The sequence below is a fragment of the Pseudopodoces humilis genome, chromosome 2 (assembly GCF_049639895.1).
Source record: "Pseudopodoces humilis isolate 2021_Gansu_Grassland_sample_001 chromosome 2, ASM4963989v1, whole genome shotgun sequence".
In the NCBI taxonomy this organism is placed as follows: domain Eukaryota; kingdom Metazoa; phylum Chordata; class Aves; order Passeriformes; family Paridae; genus Pseudopodoces; species Pseudopodoces humilis.
The window spans coordinates 90,187,192-90,194,347 of record NC_142201.1 but is presented as its reverse complement, the minus strand read 5'-3'; positions in this window follow the sequence as shown (position 1 = coordinate 90,194,347).

The following is a 7,156-nucleotide window of genomic DNA, read 5'->3' as shown; positions in this document are numbered from 1 at the left end:
ACAAAATTTTTAAAATTACAGTTTTGTAAAAGACAGTGACCTTGTCAACTATGCCTGTCATCTGAGTTCTCTCACTCAGCAATTCTATTCTTCTAATTAATTTTCTTATTTTTTTTTCCATGGGTAATATTACATTGTGTTGATAAGCAGCTCTTTTCTTTTGCCCCAGAACAGTGATGAGTGCAAACAGGGAGGTTTTAAATACCTTGAGGAGAAAGATTTTTTTGCAAACAGGACTTGTTTCAGAATTAAATTGTTACAGAATTAAAATTCTGTTGCAGATAAGGAAGACTTGAAGCAAAAATCTATAGCTGGTCAGCATTTTGCTTGCTCATGCCTATTTGAGTTGCTTTGGGCAGTAAGTACTGGGAATATAACACATCCTTGGGCTACAGCCCATCTTCACAGAACAATTTTGCTGCTGAATATGCACTTCTTAATAAGGGTAACTGCTCATCTCCAGACTGTAATGATACCAATGCACTCATGCCATGGACTGCAACCTACTGTTCTGGCAGTTCTCTTGTTTTATTTACCCACCGCAAGAGCTGTAATGAATTGTATTTGTTGGTGAATCTTATTTTTGCTGGCTTTCCATCTCAGGCAGTGGAAGATTTTATGGAACTATCTTGTCCATTTCAAAACCTTTTTTCAATCATCCTTTTCCCCAAGTTACACTGTCCTGAAATAGCCCTGTGTTTAAACATCAATCATGCAAATGTGTTTGGTGTTTCCCAGGGTTCAAAACTCCCTCTGCAAACACAGTGGGATAACTACTGCGAGCCTGCACTTCTAACCACCAACTTGGCTGGCTCTGGCTGGTGTAGGTGATATTCTTGCTCTTTCCTAGATTATTGTGCATCTCAACCAATTTATCTGCACATAAATTCCAGGAGTAAGGAGTACTTCTGAGTGTCAGGGATTAGGACCACACTCAGAATGTCCCAAACCCAGACTGGCGTGAGATTTGTGTGTTTCACAGCCCCTTACCCAGCTCTGTCACTTCTGCAGGACCCCAGGGAGATCCTACTTGAGGCCCTGCTTGTGTTCATCAGGAAGACAAGAGCATTTCCTTAGTAATTCCAGGTGAGCAGGATGCTTTTCCTAATAGTGAAATATTTGGCCATTATAAGCTATAGGAACTATAGCTGATTACAAGCAAACCTGAGGGCTCCTGTCTCCCACACTTGTGCTGGCAGTGCTGTTTGTGTGGATCTGGTGTAAGAGCAAATCTCCAAAGAAAAGGTTCCATGGGAAAAAAAAAATGGGGGAAGCTTTCTGCATGTTTGTTTCAAGTGGGACCGGTTCTCCAACCTGTTTCAGTGTTTGTCCATAGCACTTGAGCCCACATAGCTGCTGGGAGAGATGGGAAGTGCCAGGACAGCAAAAGGAAAGGCCAGAGGATTGTGGTGGTGAGACAAAGCTTTTGCCCTGTGAACGCTGATGGATGTTTTGGGGGCATCCAGGCAGTCTTAGACTCCTGATTACCCTCCCTCTTTCTTATTGAGGCATGTACCTGGGGGATACATCTTTTATCACTTTGGTTTCTTCTTATCACATGGTGCTTTTTAGAAAATCACACTTCAGGCACTACTAAAATATCTGCTCTGTAGTATTTGCCTTATCACAATACTTGGTTTTGTTACTTTTGCAAAAATCTTAATGAGGGCTGTACTGTATTCTTATAAAAGTGAACCTGCATAACTAGTGACTCCATTTCAGAGCCCAGTACTATCAAACTTTTCTCTCTTATCCTGAGGCTGTACAGAAGAATTTCCCTGGTTCAGGGAAAGAAAACCTGCAACAAATCAGTGTTCAACAACCAGTGCCTTCCCAAAGCTCAAGCACTGCCATGACAGTTTGATAACCAGCTGAAAAATGTGTCTGGTGGAAGATATCCAGAGTGGGAGTCTGGGCCTTAAAAAACAGGGTCCTAATACATAACAAATTACTGTGTGCAACACTTGTCCAGAGAGCCCACAGAGTGAGGTAAGGTTGCACCATGCTCTCTCTCCTTCCTCGAATAAAAAGTGCCTGCTCTAATGAGAAGCAAGTCCCTGATTCAGCAAAGCATTTAAGTGTTTTGATGAACCGGGGCCAAACTGAACATCTTGTGCAGAACTCAGTTGTCTAGTGAACAATATTGAATATTTTATTCATGGATGCAGACTTAAATGAAAATTAAAGACATGGCTATTTAAGGCCTTAGGTGCCCAAACTCATATTGTTCATTTTTTATTATCTTAAAGTAATCATTTGTACGGGAAAAGAAGCAGCCACCTCCAGAAAATCCATCCCTGTCATGCTGGGAAGAATATTCTCAGTTCTCCCCCAGCACCCTGTCAATTTGATGGCTTATGCTGCTTGCTTAGAAACTTGTCACATCCAGGCTATTTCAGATCAACAAGTTCCAGTCAGTATCCTCTCCTTTCCTACCAGGAACACCGAGCTTTAGTACCCTCACTGGCTGCATAAGGTGTGGGCGAGCGAGGCACAGCCTCCAGTAGACCAGATCAGGTATTAGAAGGGTCTTAATATTGTGCCACCGCCCTTACTTGGCCATCAGTCCCCAAGTCCCTGTCAGGCTGCTCTCCTCACCCCAACACCTCAGGCTGTTCTGCTGAAAGGGTCTCTCCAACAAAGAGAACACCAGCCTTGGAAAATGAAGCAGCATGGCAGGTGAAAAACAAACCTCAGTCTATGAAAGCTTTCACTGAGCAGTGTTTCACCTGAAATGCTGGATGCAGCAGCATGCTGTGGCTGAAGGCTGCACCACAGGCAGGTAGAGCAGAAACATCCTGACTTCAGGGTGCTTCTCCTTAGAAACATCATCTTTTTCTAATGAAAATTTTCAGTAGACCATTATCTATGCCTTTTGTATGTATGAAAATATTTCCATAGATAGTAAAATGCCAAAGAGATCTGTTTCTAGTATGGCAACACATACTTTATTTTTTTCTCCTTGTCCACCCTACAGCAACAATCTTCAACTCCCTTTTACTTATCAAGACACCCACTTGTCCTCTCAGTTAGGCAGAAAACAGTCAAAGTATGGATTAAAAATAAAAATTTGGCACTTTTCACCAGCTTGTCTATACTTAGATGCACCCACCTCCCTGCCATGGAATATAGGCAGATGCAAATGGGAAGAAAATGAAAAAAAAAAAAAAAAAAAAGAGCACATGCAGACATTTTTGGCTAAACCTTATGCTCTCTTAGATTTATTCCCATACAGCTACTAGTCCTCAAATGATTTCCAGAGCAGGCATAAATTACATGGCACTCAGTTTATCTGCTCTGGAATGGCAAAGTGCACACACAGATACACACTGTGGTTCCAGGGAGTCTAGGGATTTCAAAGGTGCTTTATCTTCCAGATAACTCACTGGCAGAGAAGCATGAATTAGTAACAGCGTTGGTAACTAAACTAAAATGATACGTTATGAGTATAGGCGTCAAAAAAAGAAGTGTAATTTAATGCATGTTACAGATTTGTCCAGAGCAAGATATTAATCCTTTATTTTGTTTTTTTAATTTGTGGATTCCTAAGCATTTTTCCTGGAGAAGCACAAACCCTTGAATTGTGTATTTGAATCTGCTGGCAATGGCTTTTTTTTCCTGTGCTCTCCCAGCATCACTCCCCTCCAAGTAGTCTTTGGCGATCTGTGAACCAGAAGTAAAACCCCATCTCCTAGCAGTCAGACAGGAACCACACTCCCCTACATCCCACACATTGATCTGATTCACTGCATGACTCTTGTAAGCCTCCATCCACCTCCTCTCTGGGAAAACACAAAAGATCCACAGTTTTTAAGTTCTCGGGCTGAGGCACTTTGAGCTTAGTACAGAGAAAGGCTGAGCAGGGCCAGAGTTCCCACTTACGGAAGTGCCAAGTGCTCAGGAATTTTGTACAGGCATAGCACTGAGGCACTTGAAATGACGGGAATGCTGTGTACTTGTGCCCTTTGCCTCTGCAGCCCGTGACACCACTGCTCTAAAGGAAGGTGAATCTATTTATATGCAATGGTAGAGGCTGGAGCCCTCACTTTCACCGGGCCTTTGAGAAGCCTTTGTCATGTTTTTGCAACACTATTTGAATGACTTGGAAGGCTTCAGAAAAAATAGTAAATACTGTCAAAAATGCAAGATGTTGGAATCCCTATGCCAGGGGGAGGGAAAAACGTGCCAGAAGTTTAGCCAAGCCTGACAGGGTATAGTGGATCTTGATCTTTGCTCACCCCATAGTTAGATATTGTTCCCCCCGCCCCCCTTTTAATGGAGTTACTGTCTTATCTCTTAAAGCAATCTCATTAAAGGCAGGGGAGAAGACAGCAGAGGGTGTGAGACCTGTAATTACAGATGGAAGGTTGAAAGAAATACCATTTCATATGCCTTGTCTTCTGTTTCCCCTCTCAAGGGGGATGGACTTCAAAAAAGCATGAACCCCTTTTGACCACTTCTCTGAACCACACTGACAGAGAACTCATGGTGGAAATCTCACAGAAAGAAACGACAGATGAGAGATGGCATTCTTTCCTGTTCTGGGAGCTATCTACTGCTGGGATCCTCGTTTTCCCCAGCAAATGCAAGCCTAGGCTGCAGCAGCTGAGAAGGGCTAAAGAAGATTTGCTTCTCTGTGTCAAGCTACACGTAGTCAATACTGGAAGCAGGAATATGTTTGAGGGCAAGCTGTCATATCTAGCAGCAGGAGCAAAGGGCTTTCAGAGCCTTGGACTCTTAACTGGGAGCTACTAAAGCTTTTCTGCATGCCGGCCTTCCCTCACTGTGACTGTTCTCCTATTCTGAAAATGGCCATAATAAAACTCCCTGCTATAAAACAATCCCTGCTTCTCAAAGCAAAAAATGTGGCAGGAGGTCCCTGTGATGTCCACAGCAGCAAGCATTCACATAATGCCCTGCACTGCTTAGTTAAGGCTCGTTCTTCTCTTTTCAATGCATCCCATGCTACCTACCCTTGGAATTCGACTGCTGTGCAGCAGCCCACAACCACACCACAGCTGCTGTCTGGGGGGAAAATGATGTATGGTTGCAGATCTGAAAAGTAACGATTCAAGATTTCTCCTGGGATGATCTGGAGTGGGACACACAAGCCAAAGAGCAGGAATTTTCAGGTGTCAAAGCCTGACTGGGATTTCACCTGCTGGCAGGAGTGAAGGTCCCTGTATGTTATCTCTGCTTCTCTCAGTCACCCTGCCAAGGTCTCAAAAGAGTTTGTAATTGCTTGTAGATACTGAAAACAGAGCTCTCCTGATTTTTCTTAAGCTAATCTCACTGATACCTATTACGGAAAGAGAACACAAGCATTTCCAATACAGAACATTACAATCCCTGCCTGGTTTGATGTAATAAAATTTCCTTTGATCTGTATGGATTTGTTCTCCGTTTAAATCACTGACAGTGACACTGAGACACTAATCCAGGTTTACAGCACCATGTAGCTGCATGCTACAGTTTCATATTATGCAGAAATGACAATGCATCAACCACCCCAAGGAAAAGATGGGTCAAACTGATAGTGTGCAAAAGCAACTACACTGCTTAGGTAGCACTTCAAGGGGGAATATAGTGCAGAAGTAGCCTGGAGGTCTTCTTTTAGCATCCTATTGATGATGCTTCTTCACTGCCACATAGAAAGAAAGACAAGTTTGGTATGGTGTATTGCTGTTCAGGAGTGAAATGCTGTTAAGGAGTGAAAACGAAACAAACAGGTGATTTCAGGCACTGGAATTTTGACCCTAATACCCATCCCCTTCTCCCTACCCACAGGCAAGAGCCAAGCCTTTCCTGGGAAATTTCAGAAAATCTCAAGAGTAAGTAATGAAAGCTATCTGAGAGTCATCCCAGGGTCAGGTTGGTGCAGCTTGGGAGGGAGACAGCTGTCCAGGTATTTTCTAGGTAAACCAAAAGCTTCAGCCTCCCAGTCTGTCAACACTGTGCCAGATCTAATAATGACCATGGGAGGCTCCAAAATGGAGCTTATGACAACTAAAAAGTTGTCTCTGAAATGTTGGCCTGCTATCTGAAGTTGCATCTCATCTCACTGCTGGTTTTTGCCTTCATGTTCGGTATGTTCTGTCGAGAAGCACTTCAGAGCTAAGCAATCAAGATGCTTCTAAGTCCAGCTGGAGTCACGATGATGGAGCATCCCCCAGATCTGCAAACAGCAGATCCATCAGAAGCTCTAAAGGCAGGTCTAGGGAGCAGTGACAGGGCCAAGCCCCACCACTGGTGTGATGCCTCTACACACGGTTGTTTAAACAAACACGATGGTTGCAGTGTCAAATCTCCCCCTAACAGACTGTGGTTCCATGGGCAGCTTGATGAGCTCTTTGTGCAGGATGTTTAAGGCTTGAATTCAGTTCTCTTATTCTGTGGAATAGCCATGCTAAGCAGAGAAATGCTATACTGTGTTCCTCCTTCCTATGCAAGTTCACAGCTATTTCTGGGATCCTCAGCAGGTGGGTCCCAAAAACTCCTGAAACACTTTCTCATTTCCAAGTTTACACAGGGTTCCAGGGCTTCTACTAAGCTGTCGAGAATAAAAAAAGAGCATCAGCTCACTTTCTTTACCAGAAATCTAGACAGAAGTAAAAGCAAAGTCAACAAACTTCTACAAAAAAAAAAAACAAAAAAAAACCAACAAAACCAAAGAAAGTGAACGAACATACAGTCGTAATTTCTGCATCTGTGTTTCGAGAATTTGAAGCTTAAGGGATGACCACAGCCAACCTTGGTCTCCTAGCCAGGTTCCCTGAGCAGCAGAGGGCACAGAAAGCTGTCCCCTGACTCTCCACCGAGTCCTCAATCGCCAGAAGTAGTTTCCAGCAAGAGCGTTTCTCATCTCCCACGGAATGGAACGCGCTGCGGCTCCGGCAGGTTGGCAGCATGGCAGGAGCCATGCCCAGCAGAAAGCGTGTGGCTGGAAAAGGAGCACCGGGGGTCATGAGCCTGGCAGCGATACGCGGGAAAACCCGCGGGGAACCGGCACCTGCGGGCTCCGGGCGGCCACAGGGCCGAGCCCCAGCAGGGGCGGCGGGAAAGGCGCCCGGGGAGCCCCGGCCTGGCGGCGGCGCCGCACACGAGACGGGCGCCGCGGAAAGGGCGCTCGCTCCGGCGAGGCGCGGCCGAGGGGAGC